We start from the raw sequence: 26,420 nt of genomic DNA, 5'->3' as shown, positions 1-26,420 counted from the left end.
CAATAACCTACCCTTCAATTATGGGCTGCTCATGTCTTTGTCAGTGGGCAAACTTACAAAATCAGCAAGGGATCAAATACTTATTTCCACCACTGTATGTGAGTAACTTAGCCTTCTCCAAGGACAAGCAGGCATGATATTCTCATATGTGGAATTCATTAACTGCCAGGCTCACAATATAATAGTGAACCTGACAAATATGTAGAATGTGAGCCTAGTGGAAAAAAAGGGTCTGAGAGCAGAGTTACAACTATACTACTTATCATTTCTATAGCACTACTGGACTTTAAGTAGTAAAAAGATTTTGTAGGACTGCTTGTACAAATCAGCTATCCTGCCTAGAATGCTTTTCCAGATAGTAGTGGGCAGTGAAGTTCTGGATAGAAGACCTCGTTGCCACCTTGCAAATTTCCTCAATGGAGTCAGAGAGGAAATGGACTATTGAAACTGCCATGGCTCTTACATTGTAAGCAGCGACCTTGCCATGTAGGGTCAGCCCAGCCTGAACATACATGTAGGAGATACAGTCAGCCAGCCAAGTACATATGGTGATGGGAATCCACAATCTGTTAGGGTCGAAGGATACAAAAAGCTGGGAGGACTTCCTATGATGTTTTGTACACTCCAGATAATAAGCTAGAGCACGCTTGCAGTCTAACGTATGCAGTGCTGTTTCTCCAGGATGAAAATGTGGCTTAGGGAAGAAGGCAGGAAGTACAATGGACTGATTGAGGTGGAACTCCAATACCATTAGGGAGGAATTTTGGCTGGGTTCAGAGAACAACCATGTTGTGGTAGAACATGGTATAAGGCGGGTCTGCCACAAGGGCTTGAAGTTCGCTTACCCTTCTGGCAAAAGTAGGTGTTATTAAGAACAATACCTTATATGTGAAGAATTTCAGGGAACAGGAATGGAGTAGTTCAAATGAAGGTTTCATGAGAGCTATGAGGATGACATTTATTTATTTATTTGGCACACTTGTATCCCACATTTTCCCAGCTTGTGCGGACTCAATGTGGCTAACAAAGTTACAAGAAATTACATAGTACAGCAGGATAAAATAGTTATATAAAAATTAACAAAGACAATATCGTAAGCAGCTTAATAAAAGAATACAGGGAATACAGGAGCAACAAGAGGGAAACAGACATAAGGCCAAATGCGGGTAATCAAACAAAACGGAAATAGGGGATTAAAGAATATTGTGGTCTTTCGGATATGCCTTACTAAACAGATAAGTTTTTAGTAATTTCTTAAATGTTTGGTGATCCGATGACTCTTTCAGTAGTCTCAGCAAAGCATTCCAGGATTGCGGGCTGATGAACGAAAAGGAAGAAGCGTAGATTGACTTATATTTTAGGTTCCTGCAGGAGGGATAGTGCAGAATAAGATAAGTACGAGAGGACACCAATGAATTTCTGGGAGGTAAATCAATCAAATCACACATGTAGACTGGCGCTTCTCCGTAAATGATCTTATGTGTTAAAACACAGATTTTGAATTCAATGCGGTCTTTAATGGGTAGCCAGTGAAGGCTCTCACAGAGAGGCTGCACACTATCGAAGCAAGATTTTCTGGCTGCGGTATTTTGGACCGTCTGGAGCTTCTTCAGAATATAGTGTGTACAGCCAGCAAATATTCCACTGCAGTAATCGATGTGGCTGAGGACCATTGAATGTATCAGGGTTCGAAAGATATCTTTTGGCAGGAGTTGTTTGATATGTTTAAGCTTCCACAAAGATAAGAACATTTTTTTTGTAATCTGCTTTACATGACTATCAAGTGACAGATGGCTGTCCAACATGACCCCGTGAATTTTCAAACTGTTTGCAATTGGGAGGGTATAATCCAGAGTAACCAATGCTGTAGGAATTGACTTGTTATGTTGTGAAGAAAAAACAATACATTGAGTTTTATTTTTGTTGAGTTTAAATAGAAAGGCATTAGCCCAGGCTTCCATAATGAAAAAACTGGCTTGGATTGTGCCTGAAATTTCAGACAGTGAGGTCTTAAAAGGGATGGATATGGTTACATCATCAGCATAAATGAAAGGATTGAGGCCATGTTTGGATAATGCGTTAGCAAGGGGAATCCTCATAATGTTGAAGAGCATCGGAGATAAAGGAGAACCTTGCGGTACTCCACAGGCGGGTTTCCAAGATGTTGAAATAGTAGAGTTCACTTTAACTTGATAAGTCCTAGATGATAGGAATCCCTTGAACCAATTTAGCACATTACCACCGATACCAAATTTATCTAATATACTGAGAAGGATGTTATGGTCAACCATGTCGAATGCACTGGACATTGAGATCTCATGCCACAAGAGGTGGTTTGATAGAAGATTTGGTATGAAATAAACCTTTCATGAATCTTACTATCAAGGGGTGAACAGAAACTGGTTTATTATCATCTCTAAAGTGAAACATGCTAATGGCACTCAAGTTAGTTTTGAGGCTAGAATCTGAAAGATGGAAGAGATAGTGTGTAAGGGTAGGCAGAAAGCAGCTATCAGGGTTGAGTGCTGTGACTGCACACCAGATGAAAAATCTTTTCCACTTGAAATGGTAACATTCTTGAGGCTAGGAGTGTCCTAGAGATGCTCATGGACAGCAGATTCGAGGTCAGAAACGCTGAGCCAGGAAAGACGCTGCATTGCTACTTCTAAAGTGGAAATGCTTGAAGAGACATCAAGGGCATCAAAGGCTTGCCTTGTCATATATTTATAACAATCTAGAAGTTTCCTGTGATGCTTATGAAACTCATCAGCTTTCTCAGGGGGAATGAAGTCTGCAAAGGAGAGTACTCTGTATTAGAGATTTCATGTAAATTGTGGCATAAAGTTGATAATCTATTATGCAATTGATTAGCACTGAGGTTTGAAATGTTCTTCTGCCAAAAGAGTCTAATGTTCTAGCTTCTCTGTCTGAAGGGTCAGAAGCATGAGATCTTGTACTGCAAGTACATTTTAAAACAGATTCCATAATTAAGAAATGGTGAGGTAACAACTGTTTTTTCAAACCCAGTGCATTACTATATCCTGCATATTGAACCAATTTTATTTGGAGCAACTTGAACTGTTCAAGTTAGTAGAGTTTCCAGTTTTTATCAGAGTATTCTTCATAAGTGGAACAGTGATTCATTCTCTAGGAGGGGAGTTATAATCTAGAACTTCAAAGAGTTTTGAACAAGGCTCCTCCTCTGTCTCCAGTTTGAAGGGTATGCCTTGGGCCATCTCATGGACAGAGCCAAGGAAGGATATACTTTCTGGAGGAGACTTACATCTTTCAGGTGGCGGTGAAGGATTAGATGGAATGCCATAGGACACCTCAGCTGTGAGGTCCTGTGGGTCCTGGTCTGTCTCCCAGGAGAGGTATGAGTCTGATTCTTCAAAGTACTGGCCTTGGGAAGTGCCTGGAAGAGAGTGTTGACTAGAATATTGTCTCTGCGTCAAAGTATGTCAAGGCAGATGCATCTCCGAGGCTAGAGAGAGTTCCTCTGCTCAATGTTAGTGCATGCATTAGTTGGGTTTGTGGTGCCCCCAAAGGTCAATACTGAGCCGGTATGCAGGACCTCTCCCATGACTGTCTCTCTGATGTATCCACAGGCTGGGCTGAGGCTGGTGCAAGCACCCTGTAAGCCAGAATAGACTGTGTAGGCAGTAGCCCTTAGAGTTCCTCTTTCAGCATAGCCCAAATTTCCCCCTGTACAGCAGGCATCAGCACCAGTTGAGAAAGCGGTGTGGATGCAGACTGAGTTATAGCCATGCAGGCATAGGAGATCTTGAAGACTTCGAAGGCTCTTGATGAGTAATTACTTGGAGGGAAGGAGAGCAGTCCCTGTGGCATGGACATTTCCCATGGATTGAGGACACTGATGCAGGGGAGGTGTTGGCAGAGTGCCTAGAGGGAGAACGAAGGCGATACTTGTTGGTTTTTTTATGCTGCAAGTCCTTTGATACATGTGGCATTGATGAAGAGGACGTAGTCATTACGTGATTGCGGTACCGAGTCCGATGCAGGACTTTTGTCGATGCTGCATTGGTGCACCAGATGTTGATGCCATTGCAGGTTCTGCTTCGAGTTCCGCATCTCCCATCATGCTTCATGTTGATGTTGATGCAGAACCAAAAAGTTCTTCACTGGACTCTGCAGGCTTAAGTGTCCTTACTTGCATGACCACCATGTATGTCCCGATGCTCTAGACCCAAGCACTGAACACATCAGTTACGGGAATCTGTACCTGAAATGGTCCTATTGCATCAAGGACACTTCTTAAAGCCACTCAGCACCCTTGTTGACATGTTGACTCTAAGGTCTGAACATATTGAAGATGAGCTGGACTGACGGCAGCAGAGTGACGTTCATAGGTCATGAACAGTGATAAATGATGCAGCAACCTTGATGTCACAGATGTTGGCCTCTGTTTAAGAACTTATTGAGAGTCCATAGCAGTACAACAGTGCTGGAGGGAATATGTGAAACAGCACTAGAGAAGGCACTTTTGAAGTTATATATGTTGGCAGCTCCTGAAAAAGCATATTTTGTGAAACGGAGAAGCTCCATTGAACCCAGCCAAGATAAACTAAGGGCCCGGTTTACTAAGCTGCACTGTAGGTGCGCTAGCATTTTTGCCTTGTGCTAATGCTAGAGACACCCATATATTCCTATGGGTGTCTCTAGCGTTAGTGCACACTAAAAATGCTAGTGCACCTTAGTAAACAGGGCCCTAAGTTTGGAATGTCACTAAAAATTATGACTGCTATGAAATCATTGAAGTCAGCTGAAGTCAGACAAAATGAGGTCATATCAATGTTAAGAAATGTATCAATATTAAAAGACTTTAAACAGTAAAAGACAAAAATTAGAAAATAAAGGAGATGGAGGTTTTTTAGACTAATGATGGAAAACTTCAATAACCTTTAAATACAGCTATAAGGCTTATGAGGTACTGTTATGAACACTGAAGTCTTTTCCTCCACATAAATATTTAATTAATAGAATCAAGAAACAAAAAATAAAATAAATTGCGCAGTAATATAAGTTGGGAAGTTAGCATTGAGTGGTAATATATAATTTAAATAAGCTAATTAGCCAGTGTAGATTTGTAGTTAGACATGGAGAGAAAAACAGCAGATGCAAGGCCATAAGGCTTAATGGCCTAGGGAGCTCGAATAATTCTGTACCCAAAAATGGCCGATACTTCCCAAGCAAAAGAATTGCTTACAGCCCTGAAGAGCTGAAAAAAAAAGAAAAATAATTTGAAAAATCAATAAATTGAACAAAAATAATAAAGAAAAAAAATAATTATGAGAGAAAAAAATCCCCCAAAAGGGAAGGCGCTAAAAAGGTACAGTTTGACGCGCTGAGGAGAGATTAGAAATCCAGAAAATGATAGACTGCTGGTCTCGTAAATGAGCGTCTGGCAGGAAGGCACCTGTGTATGTAGTGGGGGGGGGGGGGGGGGGAGCACTGCCTCAAAGATTTAAAGTGATAATGCACTGTGGCAGTGTCTGCACCAGGCTCCGTGGATGACTCACCCACATATGAGAATATCTTGCCTGCTTGTCCTTGGAGAAACTTAAGTATACATACCAAGCAGCCAGACTTGGCTGTCTACAGTGTCTTGTAAAAGTCTTCAAATAGTTGCAACTCCAGGTTGGGACGCATGTCGTTTCAGTAGTACAGTGCAGTCTTGATTATCTGTCTTTCGCTAATCCGACCATCCAGCATATCCGACAACCCCCCACTCCCCCCAGTGATGTCATCATGTTGCTATTAAGAAGTGCACAAGTTTTCTTCCTGTTTTCCAGCTTCACACTCTGCAAGGAAGCCATGTTTGATCTCAGAGTGTGCTGGTTAGTGTTGAACAAACAATACTGTATTTTAAATACAGATACCCTATGTCTGTTCTTTATGTATAAAGTATGTTTTCCATGCATTTTTAAGGGGTTACCATTGGTTTCTGCATTATCGGACTTTTCACTTATCTGATAACAGCTCGGTCCCGTTTACTTCAGATAATTGAGACTGTACTGTACATTGGAAAAGGATCTGCTGACACAAAGCCTTTTCTAAAATACATACAGGAATGCACATGTTTGTACTGGGTACAAATGGAAAGGACAACCATTTTACAACTGTTAACCTCTAAAACATCAATGGAGGAAACTTAGAATATACATATCTAAGTATTGACACATGGTTAAGCTGGTATTTCAAAACCTAGACATCTGACTGCCAACACTTAGTGGGAATGTTATCAACGTGGGCTACCATTAAGACATGCTATTTTACTTGTATTCCCAAATTATATTGGGGATTACTAGACTTGATGATAGACCCCTCCTTCAGAGTTACTGGGGAAAGGGAGTGGGTTGGAAAGGGAGAGTGTGAACTGTGAAACTAGTACCAAGGGGAGTGTTTATTGGAAAGTTACTGAGGGAAATATTTGTGGGTTTAGATGGATAGGAGATGACATATAGGGGTGGAGTAAAGAATTAATAAAAGATGTTATTGTGTAGAGCACATGGTCTTCACCCCTGCCAAGACTTGTGAGGAAAAGAGGATTAATAGGCACAATAATCTAAGACTGTATTAAGAGGAGGTTTTTGACAACTAAAGCATTAACTGTGGAGTGTGAGGAGTGATCTGGGTGGGTAGAAGGGTTAACCCAGCTCGGGAGCAGAACAGGAAAGAGCCTGTTTGGCACCAGAGGCAGCAGCTCAAAGAAGTGTACTTTTGGAAGAAGGATAGACAGGGAGGTCTGGTCCTAAGTATGTCTGATAGCTGGACAAAGCCCTGTGGGACAGCTTGCTGCAAACAGCACTGCAAGCACAGGCAGGAGTTGGACGCCTTATGCACGCAGGCCATGAAACACTATGAAAGCCTGGAGGAACTGGAGAACTATTCATGTAGATCTAACCTGAGGTTCTTAGGCTTTCCAGAGACAATATCGGATGCCAGTATTTTGTCAATGCTGGAGGGCTGGCTAGCTGATAACTTTCCTTTGTGAAAAGGAATGGGAACGATGAGACTGGATTGGGCAGACATGATGACTGCACCAGGCCATGGATAATAATTGCAAAGTTCCAAAGTTATCCACATTGAATGGAAATTCTGAGGCATTATAGACTGAACAGAGACAATTTTTTTTAATGATTCTGTCCCAATTCACATTTGCTAGTAAAGCGGCATTGCTTTGGCCCCATATGTGCATCCCTAGCAGAGAAGAAAATGTGTTCCTCTGTCCCACCTTGTTAAAAGTCTACCATGGAGGAACCTGGCACCAAATAGTCTGTGGAAAAAGCTCAGGAATTCTTAGCTGGATTAAATGTGTCTCCTAAAGGTGGTCAGTTTTGATCTATGGTGCATGTCACACTGTTGTTCTAAATTCTGTAAAATTGTAGTTGCCTGGTAATTGGTCACTCAGAACTTATCACACTATTTGTTTTAATGAATTTTTTATAGGCTCAAATTCATAACTGCAAAAGATTTACTAATGGAGAGGGTGAACAGTGTGCGGAGCAGGGACCCTCACTGCACAATTCTGGACTCTTGCACGCAGGTTTAGCCTGGGGTGCAATGCAATGTTAGTTTTAAGTTTAGGTTGTTCGGGGAGTGGGATAGGTTGGAGGGGTATTATTACACACTTTGTGAGTGGTCTACAGCTACTCTTACTGGGCCGCAACCTCAAGCTGTTTGGAAGTTTCTGGGCTGGGATGGGGGCTGGGCACTCTGACCATCCAGTAGTTTGGTCATACGCATTAATGGACAGAGAAATGGATGTTATGCTGTGTCTGTCCCCTGTTGTATAGCCACGTGGAACGTGAGGGACATTACCTCCCCCGTGAAGCATTCAAAAATATTAACGGTGCTACAGAGGCAGGTAGTAGATGTTGCTTGTCTGCAAGAAACCCGACTCGGTGATCAAGAGCATATGAAGCTTAAGAGACATTGGGTAGGAGAGGAATTCTTTGCCTCTTCAGGAGGAAGGAAAGGTGGGGTGACGATGCTCTTCAAAAAATCTTTAGCATACACAGCAGAAGTCATTACTAGAGATAAGGGCAGAAATCTGTTGTTAAAACTTTGGGTGCAAGGAAGAGAGCATTATCTACTAGTGGTGTATGGCCCTACCCCTTATGATAAGAATTTCGTTCCATTGCTTTGGAGAACCTTGCTTCCATACTTGGATACTGCTCTCTTAGTTGTGGGACACATGAATTTACTAATGGACCCATCAGTGGATTGTACAAGGGAGCACATACAGAGAAGGTCCTCTCACTCTGGAAAAGATATATTTCTATCCTTTTGAAAGGCCCTAGATCTTGTGGATGCCTGGAGGTTATTCCATTCCATGGAATGTGATTATACTCATAGATCCAGAGCACATGACACCATTCCATGGTGTGGATCAACCTGGAGGCTCGAGCACACTTTCATAAGGTATCTAGATGGCAGTTTTCAGCTTGTTTAGCACAAAATCCTGATTTTCAGAAATATTTGATATCTAGATGAGATCAATATTTGACTCATAACGTCCCACATTTAGGTCAACCAGAGCTTGTTTGGTGCACCGCAAAGGCGGTGCTGCGGGGAGATATCATAGCATATACTACCTTGTGGCAGAAAAAGCTTGCAGAGAGCATCTGTAGCTTAGAGGCCCAGCTTCAATGAGCTAAAAATGTTTATGTGAAAACTCCATCTCAACAAAATAAGGAAATCGATCTCTCTATTCAGGTGGCATTGAACACCCTTAAATATGAGCAAACCCAACACAGTTTGATATAACAGTGGTGTCACTTCCATAAATAAAACCTGGGGGGGGGGGGGGGGGCAAGCCGTGGTTTCCTTGAGAGATTCCTCAGGCAGATTGGTTAACAAACATGATCAAATTACCCAGATTTTTATTAAACATTTTTAAGCTCTATATGCAGAGAGACCATCATCAGATCTTTAAAAATTAGAGGACTTCCTAGCTCAGGCAGATCTCCCTAGCCTACCTCTTGAAGCTTCCCACTCTCTTAATACACCTTTACAGGCCAAACGGTTACAGCAGGTTATCATGGGTCCCTTATTGTCTTGTTATCAGATGGTGGTACAGCAAGGTGCTTTTCCATTATATGGGAATGTAGTGCTGATAACTCTCATTCTGAAACCAGGAAAGCCTTGAGAAGAGGCAGAATCATATTGCCTTATATCACTATCAAATGTAGATGTCATGTAACAAAAAAAAAAAAAGCTCTTGTTTTGGCTCGGTTGGCCACACATCTTCCGACCCTAATTAGTTCAGCACAGATTGGCCTTGTGAAAACTCGACCATCTGTTCTTAATGTCTGGAAGGTTTTATTAGCTATGTCACATTGTAAGGCTTTTGACATCTCAACCCTGGTGCTGAGTCTTGATGCGGCTAAAGCATTTGATTAGGTACACTGACGGCACTTGTTTAAGGTGTTGGGCAGGGTTGGGATTCATGGGTGGATTTTGCAGGCAGTTCAAACTTTATATCACTCTCCATAGATTCAGTTCTTGATTAATGCGGGGGGGGGGGGGGGGGGGGTCGTACTTCTCCTTTTTCTATAGAATGCAGTACTCATCAGGGTTGTCCCTTGTTCCCCCTGTTATTTGTCCTGTTGTTTGAGCCCCATCTGTGAGCAATTAACAGAGCACCCCAAATATCAGGGCTGGATATTCAGGGGCATCAGAATAAAGCATTAGAATAAGCTGACGACATTTAGGATTTTTTGACCACCCCACATGAGACTCTTCCACGTTTACTGACGTTGATTGAACAATTTAGTAGTTTCTCAGGTTTTGAGTTTAATTTGACTAAATCCAAAACTCTACTATTACCCTTAACAGTTTAGCAACATTGGGTAGGTTCTTTTACCCTCACCTGGGAAGATGTAGCCTTAAAGTACTTAGGAGTTCAGCTACCTTTGGATTTGAATGATTTGTATCATGCAAATATTCAACCACTTCTTGAAGACACCAAGCAGAAGCTGCACCTCTGGAAGACCTATCCCTTAACACTATGGGGTCACATACATCTGTTCAATATGATCCCAGCACAGAGATGGCTATACGCTTTTCAAATGCTTGTCTTATTTGAACAAGTGCTAGCAAGGATTTTGCAAAACTATTTGTGGTTGGGTAAGAAACCTCGCTTACCACTGGTGGTACTCCAGACTCCCAAGGTATCCACAAAGGATCATGGTGGTATGGGTTTGCTCAATGTCAAGTATCTGACGATGGCCAGTGGTATGCGACATATCGATGACTGGTATAGGGGAAACGAACACTTTTCAGCCATGCCTCATGAGACGCAATTGTTTCCCGAGGGGGACTTCAGTCAGTTATTACATACATCTTATAAATTGCCTCCTGGTGTTTTTGTGAGATATCTGATGCTTGAGGCTCCTTGTGAGGTATGGAAGTGGACTTGTCATAGGCCCCATTTTTCTGCTAAAGTAATACCATATTTATCTTTGTGTGATAATCCAGACTTTCCCCCAGGACAGGTACATAGTCCCGTTTCGCAATGGGCTAGACAAGGCATTCGCTATCTTGCCCAAGCAGTTACTGACGAGGGGAAATTAAAATCTTTTAAAGACTTACAACAAGAGTTTCAGATTCCAGCCACACATTGCTTTGCCTACTTGCAACTTAAGCACTACCTCGCCTCTCTACTGTGGACAGATCTTACTGAGGATGTTCAAGAATCATTAGCAGAAGCTTACACCTTGGGGTCACAGCAGTTGGTACCTCTTACTGATCGTCACCGATACCTTAAAGACACCATACCTCACTTTGATTTAATGTTCTGACCCGGAAGTAGCTCCGAGGTTTGTTTTAAGTTTGTACAAACACAGAGTCCATGCTCCAGCGGGAACTTCTGTACAAATTTGCCCTGCGGTTAAACATCTCTCCTTACAGGGTATGCAAAGCGCAACTGACACAGCAAGATACCTGTCCCAAGTGTGAGATGTCCCTCGCTACATTGGGGCATATGTATTGGCACTGTGTGCATATTGCCCGCTTTTGGAGAACAATGCTGCATGCCACTGCTTCTTATTGGGACTGCTCCATCAGTTATAATCTTTCATTCTTTTAGGACATTATGGGCCAGATTCTATGTATGGCACCTAGATTTGCGTGCCAAAATCCAGATGCATTCTAAAACTATGCGCGTAACTTAATTGGCTCAACAAGCCAAACAGCGTTTTTAACAGCACTTAACAAGCAATAATGAGTACTAATTGACAATAATTGAAAGTTACGTGCACAATTCAGTAAGCACATTCTATAATGAACTGCAATGAAATGGTGAAGCGCGCAGTTCAAAATAAATGCATGCAGTTCAAAAGGGACGTGTTTATGGGCATTTTGTGGGCATTCCAAAATTTACACATGTAGCTATAGAATATAGTGCAGTCCACCTAAATCTATGCACTGGAATTTATGGCAGGTTTTCTTTGGTGTAAATGGGCACATACAGATATTGATTTAAGTGTATTCTGTATACCACATGTAAATCCTATAAAATACGCTTAGGTGAAACTGAGTTCCGCACAGATTTTTTAGGCTTCGTATATAGAATCTGGACCTATATCTGTACAGACCCTGTGCCTTGAGGTTTTAGAAGATTTGTTCAGAAGGTAATCCTGTTTGAACTGAAGGCAATATTGTTATGTTGACTGACAGATTCAGGACCCACACTACAATGCTGGTGATCCATATTGATTACTCAAATGTGGGTGGACCACCAGGGGATCAGTACTTTTGAGGATCCGTCTGGAAAATTGTTTCAGGAGACATGGGAGCCCTTTTGGTTGACACTGCTCTCTCAGGCGTGCAGCTGACTATTGAACATCTGAGGTACTCAGCTTGAATCACAACATACTGTATATGTCTCTGAAGATCAGGTCCAGAGTGTATGGGCATGGGGAGGAAAATTTCAGTGTTTTAGCAACAATTTCAAAATGATTGTTCCCACTGTTGCAGTTTCTTTGTTACTTGTATTGGATTATCTTGCATGGAACATTAAAAATGATTTAAACATAAATCACCAAAGCACAGAGCAAAATAATGTTCACTTACCCAAGAAATGTTCTCTCAGAACTTCTCAGAAAGAAAATTACTTGGGACCTTTTTTCTCTATATAGTTTGGATTCTAAGGAGACTGCTTCAAACAGACCCTTTGAAAGTTAACACAGTAATCAGATTGCCCTAATGACCAGTGGTGTCTTTAGACAGAAAAAGTTGGAGTGACAACAAGGGGGCAAACTAGGTTTGGGGGCAAGCCAAAATGGCATTTCTGCACATCATACCCCTCTTCCCACCACTTTTAAATTAGCAGTATAAGACACCATGGCCTTCTATACATAAAGACCTCCCCCCCTCCCCCAGTTAATCTTAGAGTAGAGGAGTAGCTTAGCGGTTAGTACAGTGGACTTTGATCCAGGGGAACTGAGTTCAATTCCCACTGCAGCTCCGTGTGACTCTGGGCAAGTCACTTAACCCTCCATTGCCCTGGTACAAAATAAGTACCAGAATATATGTAAACCGCATTGAATGTAGTTGCAAAAATCTCAGAAAGGCAGTATATCAAGTCCTATTTCCCTTTCCCTTAGCTACCTGGTAAAAACACAATTATAACTTATACCTCCCATCATTCAATAAATTCTTCTTCATGGAAGTTAAACCTGGATTCTCTCCAGGATTTGAGAAAATCTTAATATAATCCCTGCATCTCCATTTTTGTATCACAACATAATACTCCCCAACAATGGAACTACACCCCTTACAACGTACCACACAAAACATCTTCAAACTGTGATTATCACCTCAGGAACAGCACCTGCTCCTTCCACTGTCAGACGCTTTCTTTAAAGAAGACAGGTTGATGTTTGTGTGGTGACTCTATAGGATGTGGAGACCAGAAGCGTGGCCAGGTTTTGACATTAGGGAGAGCCGACCTTTTGTAAAATAGGTGCCGGTGAGAGGTTGAAAGGCTGATTCACATAGGCGCCATTTCATTCAAAATCATAACAACATAAACACCACTGTATATTTTTAGGACAAGCAACATAAAATCTCTTTTACTCTTTTGGGACCTTGCTAGGTACTTGTCACCTGGATTGGCCACTGTTGGAAACAGGATACTGGGCTTGATGACCTTCAGTCTGACCCAGTGATGATCCCTGAGAGGACCTTTGAGGTCTTAAAGATGTGTAAAGGGTTAACTTATTCTTTAAGCGCTCTGACCCATTTTGTCTGAGGACCTTGAAAATCAAACATGGAGTTTTAAATTTAGCCCTGTAATGTACTGGTAGCCAGTGTTGCTTTGGGGAATGGAGAAAACTCTTGATGGAATTACAGTACATTAAGGAGGGATCAGCCCCTAGAACAGCTGCTGATCACAAAGGCATGCTAGGAAGACTGGGCTCTCTCTCACAACCCACAGGGGCAGAGAGAGAGAGAGAGAGAGAGAGAGAGAGAGAGAGAGAGAGAGGAGAGAGAGAGAGAGAGAGAGAGAGAGAGAGAGAGAGAGAGAGAGAGAGAGAGAGAGAGAGAGAGAGAGAGAGAGAGAGGGGGCTGGCCCTAGCTCAAAGCTAACAGCCAATAGGAAAAGCTCACATGGAGTCAATCACAGGAACTGCAAACTACAGGAAAAGCAGCCCTAATACACAGTGCTATACAAATAATACTCATATTAAATATACATCACAATATACTCTGCCTCCATGAATATGGGGGCAGAACAGTCCACTGTCTTTCTCTCTCTTCTCCCCTGGAACACATCCTCCTTTTGCCAGGTACTCAACATCTATCTTTCCACCGAAATTCAACATCCTCCTTTTGCTACTTTAAACATCCATCCATTCAGAAATCCAATATCCATCTCTTTAACCTGAGGGTCAATTAACTCATCATTCAGTTCCCAAAAACTTGTCCTGGGCAGAACTCTTGTTTCAACTTCAGCTGGAATCTATGAAAAGTGAATCTTCCTTCTGGATGCAGAGCTGGTTTAGCTAATTGTTTAGTACTGCATGGAGTACGTTGTGCTGAGAACAGTATTAATGTCCTAATTGCATAGCATTTGGCAGAGGTTTTGAGTGAGGGACCAGATCGCTCTCCGATTTTGGTTCACTACTTTTGAGCGCAATGATGAAGCTCTGCAGGGAGCTCACTCTCCAAAGGAAACTGCGTTTTCCATTTGAAAATGTGGACCAAGAGAAGAATGTGGGTACTTTTAACTCAGGTGCAAAGTATACATATGAAAATACATGTAAAGACTTTTCACCTCTTCTATTCAGGCATATAAACGTTTCCATGCCCTGAACAGCATATGTAATTTTGCACACCTTGGGGGAAGAGAATGACAGTATTCAGACCTTGTCTTTACATGGGTAAATTTACTTATCCACTTATAAACTTTTGATTTTTGTCCTCTAAGCATTCATTGTAGCATGAATGAAAGAGTAATTCTTTGAGTGCTTGTTTTTTTTTATATTGATTGTCCTGAGCTTGAACTGATTCATCATTCTTTTTATTTTGTTTGCATTTGATTTTTCTGGCGCCATCCAATCCACTGTTGATTAAACTCGTCTTGCATATGAAATTGAAAATTTGCTGTTTCAGTTCTCATGCCTGTGCTCCGATGGCCAAGCTGCAGAGCCAGCTCACTTTTTTGCTTATAGACTGCTAGTATTTCTAAGCTTCTTTCTGCCTGTTTCAGAACTTTTTGAATTCTCCAATGTGTGTGGCTTTTAACTCCACATTCCTTGTTGGCAAAGATATTGGCCACAATATTATTATCCAATGTTATTTTGACATTTTTTCCATGCAACATTTGTTAAAAGTTCAGCAGAACTCTTTGTCGTGCATGTAGTCATGTTTCATTTGCTCTTCAACCAAGTCTATATATCCTGAACATTTCCAGAGTCCAAGGTCCCTTCTCAGCCTGATATATTGATATTTTTGGTGATGTGGATCCAGTACCTCTGTGTTAAAGTAATTACTTTCTTTTTTCCAAATTCTCCTTTAACATCCATCATCTTTAGTATCTCATTATTTCCAGAGAAAGAGTCATATTTGCACCTTGATCACACAAGCATAACGCAGTCACAGATTAACCCTCAACAAGCATGAAACAAGGGACCACAGATTAGTAATAGAGATATGAAGGCAAAATGCTGAACTGGAAACCTCGACATCAGACTTTGGAAGTACAGCAATAGCTGAGAAAAAGAAACTGAAATGCAAGATATTATATGTTACTATTGGGCTCATTTTCGAAACAGAAGAACGCCCATCTTTCGACATAAATCGGAAGATGGACGTCCTTCTCACAGAAATGTCCAAATTGATATAATCGAAAGCTGATTTTGGACGTCCCCAACTGCAGTCCGTCGCAGGGACAGCCAAAGTTCAAGGGGACGTGTCGGAGGCATAGCAAAGGCGGGACTTGGGCGTGCCTAACACTTGGACATCCTTGACCCATAATCGAAAAAAACAAGGACGTCCCTGATGAGCTCTTGGACGTTTTCACCTGGACCTGTTTTTCTTATGACTAAGGCACAAAAAGGTGCCCAAAATGACCAGATGACCACAGGAGAGAATCGGGGATGACCTCCTGTTACTCCCCCAGTGGACACTAACCCCCCACCCTCAAAAAACATCTGTAAAAATATGTGGTGCCAGCCTCAGATGTCATACTCAGGTCCATGGAAGCAGTATGCAGGTCCCTGGAGCAGTTTTAGTGGGTGAGTGCACTTTAGACAGGTGGACCCAGCACCATCCCCCTCCCATCTGTTACTTTTGTGAAGGAAACAGTGAGCCTTCCAAAACCCACCACAAACCCACTGTACCCACATATAGGTGCCCCCTCTTCACCCATAAGGGCTATGGTAGTGGTGTACAGTTGTGTGTAGTGGGGTATTGGGGGGGGGTTGGGGGCTCAGCACACAAGGTAAGGGAGCTATGTTCCTGGGAGCATTTTATGAAGTCCACTGTAGTGCCCCCTAGGGTGCCCGGTTGGTGTCCTGGCATGTCAGGGGGACCAGTGCACTACAAATGCTGGCTCCTCCCACGACCAAATGGCTTGCATTTGGTTGTTTCTGAGATGGACGTCCTTGATTTCGAAAATCGCTGAAAATCAGAAACGTCTATGTCTAGGGATGTCCAAATCTAGGGACGGCGAAATTTAAGGATTTGGACGTCCCTGACGGTATTTTCAAAACAAAAGATGGACATCCATCTTGTTTCAAAAATACAGGTTTCCCCACCCCTGGATTGGGACGTTTAGCAAGGACGTCCAAATCGAAACTTGGACGTCCCTTTCAAAAATGCCCCTCCACGGGACTCATTTTCAAGAGAGAAACACTTCCAAAAAGTGACGTAAGTCTGCATTTGGACATTTATCTCACAAAAATGTCCAAATCAGTATTTTCGAAACCTCTTTTTAGACTTTTTTTTCTCTGAAATCCTTTAGAAGTACATCTGAATCTAAAGGGGGCATGCCAGGGGTGTGTTCAAGGCAGGACTTGGGCGTTCCTAAGACGTAGACGTTTTTCAGCCATAATGGAACAAAACAAAAACATCCAGGACTAAAACTTAAATGTTTTGAGCTAGACCTGTTTTTATTACAAATAAGGCACAACAAGGTGCCCCAAATGACCAGATGACCACTGGAGGGAATCAGGGATGATCTCCCCTTATTCCCCCAGTGGTCAGTAACCCTCTCCCACCCCCCAAAAATGTGATTAAAAACATTACTTGCCAGCCTCTATGCCAGCCTCAGATGTCATACTCAGGTCCATTACAGCAGCATGCAGGTCCCTGGAGTAGTTTAGTAGTAGGTGCAGTGCACTTCAGACAGGTGGACCCAGGCTTCTACCTCCCCCTACCTGTTACACTTGTGGAGGAAACTGTGAGCCCTCCAAAACTCACCAGAAACCCACTGTACCTACATATAAGTGCCCTCTTCACACGCAAGGGCTATGATAGTGGTGTACAATTGGGGGAAGTGGGTTTGGGGTGGGTTTTTTTTTTGGGGGGGGGCTCAGCACACAAGGTAAGGGAGCAATGGTGAGATGTGTACCTGGGAGCAGTTTATGAAGTCCACTGCAGTGCCCCCTTGGGTGCCCTATTTTTGTCCTGGGATATCAGGGGGACCAGTCTACTAAAAATGCTGACTCCTCTTACATCCCAATGGCTTGATTTTGTGCGTTTTGCACTTGGACGTTTTTTTTCCCCGAAAATAGCCCTCCCAAAAAACTTCCAAATCACAAAACATCCATAGTATTTTCGAAAACAAAAGATAAGATGTTTTTCTTTTTTTGAAAATGACCTTCTTTCCTACTCAGAATTTGGACGTTTTGTGTAAAACATCCAAATTCAGATTTAGACGTTCTATCGAAAATGCCCCTCAACGTATGTTAGATGCACATTTCCCAATTAATAAATTTAGAAAGACTGTTCTAAGTTTATCCAAGTATCAGTCTAAATATCGCCGATACTTGGAGAAGTACTGGCGACTACTTTATATCCCAGTATTCATCTCCAGTATCTGGGTTTAAAAAACCCGCAGCACCTGGCATTAAAAAAAAAAACACTGACTCCCATAGGCTGAATATTGACCTGTAAATTTCCTGAAACCACTCGTCTTTTCTGTGTTTTTTCACTAGATTGCAAGCAATATTGAGCAGGAAGGCCAATTCTGTATAATTGTAGAGTACCCCATACATCTGATATTGCTATAGAAATGCAAGTCACAATAGTAGTAGCAAAAGACAATACATTGCTAATTAGCCTTTAAGAGGTCTGTTTGCTTCATCGGGTCAGTGCAGAATGAGCTGTGGAGGATACTGCTCATTAAATGTACACATAAATTACAGATTGCATTACAACAGTAGTGGGCTAGTCCTTTTTTTTCAAGGCCAGAGAGAGTTTTAAAGTAAAAGGTTGTGGAGGCTGGTCGTCTTCAAATCTAAGCTAAAAACCCACCTTTTTGATGCTGCTTTTAACTCCTAACCCTTATTCACTTGTTCAGAACCCTTATTTTATCATCCTCACTTTAATATTCCCTTATCTCTTGTTTGTCCTGTTTGTCTGTCCTAATTAGATTGTAAGCTCTGTCTCGCAGAGACTGTCTCTTCATGTTCAAGTGTACAGCGCTGTGTACATCTAGTAGCGCTATAGAAATGATAAGTAGTAGTAGTAGTAGTAGAATGATGGAAGGGGTATATTTGCAAAGAGCTAAGCAAACAGAGCGAGTTAAACTACAGAATTTATAGCTGCAGGACTCTGACCCTGACGTACAAAGCTGCAAATTCAATTACAGCAGCAAGCCTGCGCTTTGTGAAGACTTTTCACATGGTGTACTGTAGGTTTATTTGGATATTCAGGAAAATGATCAGTGCAGCAATTGTCCACCAAAAGAAGATCTGAGAAATCACTAACATTACTATAGAAAAACTGTACTATTTATTTGGATTTTGCAACTCCCTTTCATATTTTGACTCAAAACACTATACTGGCTGCCTATCAAGGAAACTATATTTCAAAGTGAGCACCCTCATTTTAAAGATACTGTTTGGCATGGCATGATCGAACTGTCCCCAAGGAATGCAAGCCCAGAAACCAGAGGATACCTACTCCTTCATCTACCCAATAGCAGAAATCTAAACTACAAACCCATCTACACAGCAGGTTTCATCTACTTGAGCTCGAAATAGTGGAACTCAATACCAAAGGCAATGAGAAGCATCATTAACCATCTTCAATTTAGAAAAGAACTGAAAACCTACCTCTTCAAAACATTCTATAGTTAACCACATAAGCTACCGAATTCCAACCTCTTTAAATCCTACCTCGTTTAAAACGACCTGACCAAAAACATAAAATATCGATGTTCCCCAAATCTTGACTGCAAAAGTCTACTGGAACTACACTAAACTGTAAATTGCAAAATGTAAGCCACTTTGAACTGAAACTTGTTTCTGGATAACAGTGGGGTACAAGAATGCATAAATAAATAAATAAATAAATAAAAACAGCTCTGCGGTGCATTGGTGCATTGACAGTTCAAAATGAATTCTTTAGTGAATATAATAAAAGTGAGATGTATTCATCTCTCCAAGAACAAGCCTTAAATATTTGTCTAGTATGTAAACTCATTTGCTACCCTCTATATGGGTCCATGTTTCACCGGGAGGCTTCCTCAGGAGGAAGCATTGATACTATCTGGACAAACTTTTCATTTTTTCTAAAGTAATATAATCTTATCAAAATATTTCTTGCATGAAACTTCAAAATGCTTTGCTACATATAATCAAAAAACTTTTTTATATAAACGTATATGGCGGATCAGCAAGCAAGGGAAACTCTCTGCTGAAAATGCTGAATGCTACACTTAATTGTAAAGATGACATAAGCACATTCTTAACGCTAATTTGTATGGCCCATCACATGCACCAAATGGCTATACAAGGCCCATTTGACTTCTCTGCTTAAACCTTTTGGCTCAATTGTGTGCCGAAGAAATATAAACCGCTGTTCCTTATGAATCAGGATGCAGGAAACGTCACCCCCTTGAGCTGTCTGTATTAAAAGTATAACTGCGAGAGGTCACGTGACGCAGTGAGCGACGGTGGACGTGTGAAACAGCGTCTGCTCCGGAGCCCACGCCAAACCAGCATTTAATCTGCCCCAGGACCTTGCAGAACAGCACAAAAGGCGTACGAACTTGGTGGGAGTGCATGGACAAATTTTTGACTCAGCACTTCATGGCGGCCTCGGCAAAATCGGCAAAGAGAAAAGATGAGAGACTCCGTGGTGCCGAAAACAAAATGGCGCCCGCCACACCACCTGCATCCCAATCTCAGGTGCCGGCAGACACGCTGGTGCTAGAAATCACAGAGGCGGTAGTAAAAGCACTGGATTCCCGTTTCTCGCAGCTTTCAGAGCAAATTACCGGGATCATGGCAGCAACAGCGGAGCTAACTCGCCGAGCCGGAGAACTGGAAGCGCGGGTATCGGAGGTAGAGGACGTGCAAGCAGACCACGTGGCAAGCATAGAAAAGCTAGAGCGTCTCAGTCAGGATTACCAAGAAAAGTTAGATGATCTTGAAAATCGGGCACGAAGAGATAACTTACGGTTTGTGGGTTTTCCTGAGACACTAGAAGAAGGGCAAATAAAACTGACCCTGGAAACATGGCTGAAGGCGCGATTTCCGGAAGCCAGCGAAGGGGGAGAGCTTCATTTGGACAGAGCACACAGAATTGGCTTGAAGCAACCCCGTGAGAATAGGCCTCGGATAATTATAGCGAAATTCCATCGCTATACACAAAAAGCAGCAGTATTACGTCTGTATAAAACTAATAAAGAAGAGGCCAAGTTCGAAGGGGGAACTATAAGAATATTTCAAGATTACTCAGCGCCACTAACTTCGCGGAGAAGAGCCTTTACACCCATTTGTGCTCGTCTGGTGGAGAAGAAACAACGATTCATATTGCAATATCCAGCCACCCTGAAGGTCCAAACGAGCAATGGCTGGAAGAACTTCACGACGCCGGAATTGGCCCAAGCATGGGCAGATTCAGCTTTTGGGTGAAGATTTCATACCAGGAGAACAGACTATTGTAGATTGCACTGCCAAGAGTAGCACTCATGGATGATGACTACAGCAGAAGAATTGAGGTTATATTATCTATATGTATGTACACAATGTTTATGATTGTTCTGAGAGGGAGCTGTTTGGGGCACTGAATAGAGTTAATTTACTTGAGGGAAGGTTTGGTGTGGGCACCGGGTGTGTTGTACGGGCCTGCTTGCTAAAGGGAGCGAGCTAGAAGGATAAGAGGGAACAGAGAATGTCAGGGGGGAGGGGGGTTGAGAGGGGAGGGGAGGGAGGGACATGTATAACTTCACCAGGCTTACGAGATAGATGTGCAGTAGATCAGACTAAAGTAGATGTACTAGTGCGGTGGTTTTCTAGAGGGTTCTGAGGTCTAGGCTGGGAGACCCGGAGACCTAGACAATGCCAGAATATTGTGCTCTCCTCTAAAATAGGTGAATATGGCTAAACCCCCAACATTAAGACTGGCATCCTGGAATGTGTCAGGGATAAATTCTCCCATTAAAAGGACTAAGATTCTCGCCCAGCTAAAGAGACACGTGGTGTCAATAGCATGTCTGCAGGAGACCAAATTAACAGATGTAGAACATCAGAAGCTCAAACAGCAATGGGTGGGGGAATGCTACTATTCATCGGCGGGGGGACGGAAGGGGGGAGTGGCCCTCCTTATAAAAAAAGGACTGGTGGGTGAGACCCGATTGGTAGAAAAGGATAAGGACGGGCGGTATGTCCTGGTACATTTGAGCTATCAGGGGCAGGAATATTATCTCTGCGGAATATATGGGCCTAACACTCGTGATCCGCAATTCCTGCACTCCTTAGTCCAATTGGGCATGAAGTACGACTCAGCTCCATGGGTGTTGATGGGAGACTTCAACCAAGTGCTAGATCCAGGGCTTGATAGATCCTCGAATGCAGCTTGGGGAGCGTTGAGAAAAGGGAGGGGAATGGATTACCTATGTAAAATGTTAAATTTGGTGGACCCCTGGCGCCTTTTGCATCCCACACAACGAGAGTATACCCACCTCTCCAAGGCACACCGGACCTGGTCCCGCATAGATTACATTCTTATAGCAGAGACGTTGTTCCCAGCTACACATACAGCAGACATAGGTCCGATGGCAATATCGGACCACGCCTTGATTTGGGTGGATGTGGAGGTGGGGTGTCCCGCTGATCTGCAGGCTCGTTGGAGATTTCCTGCGTATTTGGCGGGGGACCCTGACTTCCGTGGTTTCCTAGAGCAGAAATGGGTGCAGTATGCAGAAATAAATGAGCAACATCAGGAAACACCAGTGCTGTTCTGGGAGGCATCGAAAGCAGTACTCCGAGGCGAAATCATAAGCTATGTGGCGGGTAGAAATAAAAAGATAGCCCGAGGAATAATTCAGTTAGAACGCCAGTACACAGTTTCGAAACGTAAACACCAACAGCAGCCAACCCATACTCATTATGAGCAAATGATGACAAACCTGGCGGGACTCAATACATTAATACACGAAAGGACTAAAAAGTCTCTCTTTCACAGGAAATTCCAATATTTCAAATATGGTAACCGTACAGGGAAACTATTAGCTCGTACCGTTAAGACCTGGACGGGGAACACATGTATTCATATGGTGCGAGCCCCGGATGGGACTAGTAAGCATCGTCCAGCAGATTTGTTGCAAGTATTTAGAGAATATTTTACAGAAGTTTACAGGGCAGAACCCGAAATAGAGGCCTCAGCAATTAAAGATTATCTGGAGGACTCTGGAATTCCATGCTTAACACAGGAAATGGTAGAGCAACTTAATGCCCCTTTGACGGCTCAAGAGATACAAAATGTAATAAGAGCTCTTCCAGGGGGCACAAGCCCAGGAGGAGACGGGTTCTCCACAGAATATTATAAGTTAATTTCACATAGAGTCAGTATCCCGCTAGTAAAATATTTTGAAGAGGTAGTGGAGAAGGGGCGATTTCCTGCAGGGGTGAATGAAGCGCTTATCACATTAATACCAAAGCCTGGGAAAAACCCGGAAACGTTGGAGGCATACAGGCCAATCTCCCTCATTAATGTAGATCTAAAAATTCTGGCCAGAGCCTTAGCAGACAGACTGGCAAAGTATCTCCCTCAGGTAGTGGGACCGCATCAAGTGGGATTCGTGCGGGGGCGTCACCCAGGCCTCAATGTTAGACGCGCGTTATTGGCCATGGCCCATAGTTGTGTGGAGAATGATCCCTTATTGTTGGTCAGCCTCGACGCTGAGAAAGCGTTTGACAAAGTACGATGGGGGTACCTCTTTGAAGTATTGAAGCACATAGGGATAGGAGGTTGGTATCTGCATGCAGTAAAGACCTTATATACAGGACCTCTCGCCCGCATCATAGTGAATAGGATGACTTCTCAAGCCTTTCAAGTACAGAGGGGTACACGGCAGGGGTGTCCCTTATCACCACTACTTTTCTTGCTATATATAGAACCCTTCCTCCGTACAGTGGAACACAATGCGGAAATCAAGGGAGTACAACTCCCGGGATTACCAATCAAAGTATTAGCATATGCAGACGATATTCTTCTTACATTAACGCAGCCGCAGAGCTCACTCCACAATTTGTTGGAAATGGTGGATGAGTTTCGCTACCACTCGGGGTTTACCCTAAATAAACAAAAGTCAGTTGCTTTGCCAAGCACGCCGGACATACACCATCGCTGGGTGGGCCCCTTCCCTCTGCAGTGGAGAGAAGACAAAATAAAGTACTTGGGCATATACATAACAACACAATTAGAACAAATACATAAAGAGAATCTGAAACCACTCTGGGAATCTACTAAGGAAGCCTTGCAAATGTGGCAAAAGCTGCCTATCTCTCTGTGGGGGAGGGTGGCATTATATAATATGATAATAGTCCCGAAGTGGACGTACGTCACCCAAGTGATGTCGCTACTTCTAACCCACAGAGAGGAATTAGATCTATATGGGCTGTTAAAGCGATTTCTATGGAATGGGAAAAGAGCACGCGTCTCATTGAAACAAACGTACCTGCCACGTGGTAATGGAGGGTTGGGCGCTCTGAGTGTTAAATGGCTGTCTGTGGCGGGATGCATGAGGCACATAGCGGACTGGTTGAGAGGAACAGGACACTTTACCTACCCGGAAGCGGAGTGTAGATTGCTGGGAACCACACATTTCAGCTATTGGTTGCATGCGGGGCCGGGAAAGGTGAAGACGCCCAAGCATCTTTGTTTTTTATACACACCACTAAGGAAAGCTTGGAAATGGATTTGTAAATTATACGGGCTGGATGCTCGGGCGTCACCGTACCTGCCGCTTGGAGGAAACATGGACTTCCCAGTGGGCAACTCCTCCCGCACATTTAGAGAGTGGAGAGAGGTGGGGGTATTCTTTCTCTATCAGGTATTACAGAGGGATGGGGCACTGAAGGCTAGGGAGGAACTGCGGAGGGACCTGGGGTTAGACCTTGGAGATTTTCTAGCTTATGCGCAACTGCAACATTATGTAGATTCGCTCCCCAGGCCAGCATTGCAACATTCAGTACGGGAACAGCTTATGGAACTCTTTGACTTAGAGGCTCGACGAGCTGTTCCATTAAAATACCATCATGCACAAATTCGAATAGCCATGCCATTAGTGCAATACCAACACTTGACAAAAGCATGGGCCGGAGAATTAAAATCTCGGATTGGGCATGACACCCTGCAGGCCTGCCTGCGGACGTGCTATAGGGAGTTTAAGAGTGCGGATATACAAGAAACCCAATATAAATTCTTAATGCGTCTATTTATTTCTCCGCATAGAGCGTACAGAGCGACATTGAGGCCCTTGGATGACTGCCCAAAATGTAAAGGAAGAGGAGCGCACCTAGGCCATATGTTCTGGCATTGTCCATTGATATTGGGTTTCTGGTCTATGATATGTAAACAAGTTTCTAAGATGTGGCAGATACAATGGGTGAAACGCCCAGGACTGTTGTTTGATGAGTTCACAAATCGTGGATCAACTAAGGGGGGCCTGCGCCACTTCCAGAGAAGAACGGTGATGATGGGGAAAAAAGCAATACTTAAGCTATGGCTACAGGACGATGGCCCCACAATCCAACTTTGGCGGGCATACATGATATCATTATGTGCTTTGGAACGAAGAGATGTGCGTGACTTGGCTTCTAAGCAGGGGGAGAGATACCTCCAATGTTGGATGCCGTTTTTAGACACGCTGACACCGCCAGCACGCAGTAGAGTTTTAAACGGTTAAACAAAACTCTGATTGTATAGAGGCCTGGTGAAGAAGAAGGGGGGGGAGGGGGGGAGGGCGTGCGAGGGGGGGAAAAAAAGGGAAAAACTGTTTGATGACAAGCTATGTTGTATAAGTTCAAGCATGCAGAATTGTCTGTTGGAATGTGTATGCCATGAATAAAAATATTATTAAAAAAAAAAAAGTATAACTGCAAGTCTTAAATCTGAAAGTCCATGGCCTGCTCTATGCCAATGATCAACTAATGGTGCTTCTTGTTTGCCCATGCTTAAGCAGCTAAAGTCTTCTGCTACTCTTTTTTTCACCTTACGTTGAGTCTGTCCAATGTACAACAAGTAGCAAGGGCATTTAATACAATAAATGAATTGAGCAGAGTTGCAATCAGTGTATTCTCTCAGAGAAAAATTTCCCCCATTCTGGGATTTACTAAACGATCTGTATGACAAGAGTATTGACAATAATTACCTTGTCTGAAACTGTGGTGGCCTGTGGATAGTTGCTTATTGTCCAACCATCTCTTGTTAGAATGAGTTAACAGTTCACCCAAATTTCTTCCTCTCATATATATGCAAATTTAGGTCCCTTTTTACTAAGCCATGCTAGAGGTGCATTAGCATTTTTAGCATGCGCTAAACATTAGCACGCGTTAACTGTGTAGACGCCCATAATATTCCTATGGGCATCTACACGGTTAGCGTGCGCTAATTTTAGTGGGTGCTAAAAACGCTAGCACACCTTAGTAAACAGGGCCCTTAGGGATTTACACCAAGTTTCAACAGGCATAAGTCTGGTGCTTAAAGTCTGGATGTGAGAATCAGTACTGAAAGCAATTCTATAAAGGGTGCATGCCTTTTATAGAATCACGCGTAGCACAATCTTTTCCAACACCCATTTTTGAGTGGGATTTATAGAATCCCCCCTCACTGTATGCACATAAATGATTAGAATAATGCCATTTATGTGCCTTCTTGTCACCTACAACCAGGCAGCTCTATATAGAATTACCTTTTTATGACAATGGAACAAGCTAAGTAAAATTATTTTTGCTTAGATTCCTCATCCTGCATCATCCAATAGAGTCAAGGGCTGAAAACATATCATAGGGGGCACACCAACTCTGCCAAAAATCAGCAGGGGCAAAGGTGAGTTAGTGTGAAGTTCATGAACCCACCGTATGAGCGCAGCTCGTATAACCATAGGTCTGGCAGGCGCATTCTGCCTTGAGCTCGGTTATGAGTTAACTTCATATAAGTAATGCAAGGTCTTTTGAAATGCCACATAAATGAGCTCAAACAATAAAGAACTATTCCACAAAAAGTAGCCACACTAAAGCATCAAAATTGTGGAAACATGCTCCCATCCAATTAAGTTGTATATTGACAAAATCATTCAATTCTTCACACACACAAAAAAAAATTATATAATTTTTTCTCTCTTGAAAAGGAGGAAAAAAAAGGCCTCAGCAGTCAAAGGATATCGCCTTTTGGTCACATCTAATATGACCAACTTAAACTCTAAAAAAGCC

The sequence above is a fragment of the Microcaecilia unicolor genome, chromosome 2 (genome assembly GCF_901765095.1).
Source record: "Microcaecilia unicolor chromosome 2, aMicUni1.1, whole genome shotgun sequence".
In the NCBI taxonomy this organism is placed as follows: Eukaryota; Metazoa; Chordata; class Amphibia; order Gymnophiona; family Siphonopidae; genus Microcaecilia; species Microcaecilia unicolor.
This window is presented reverse-complemented; position numbering follows the sequence as displayed.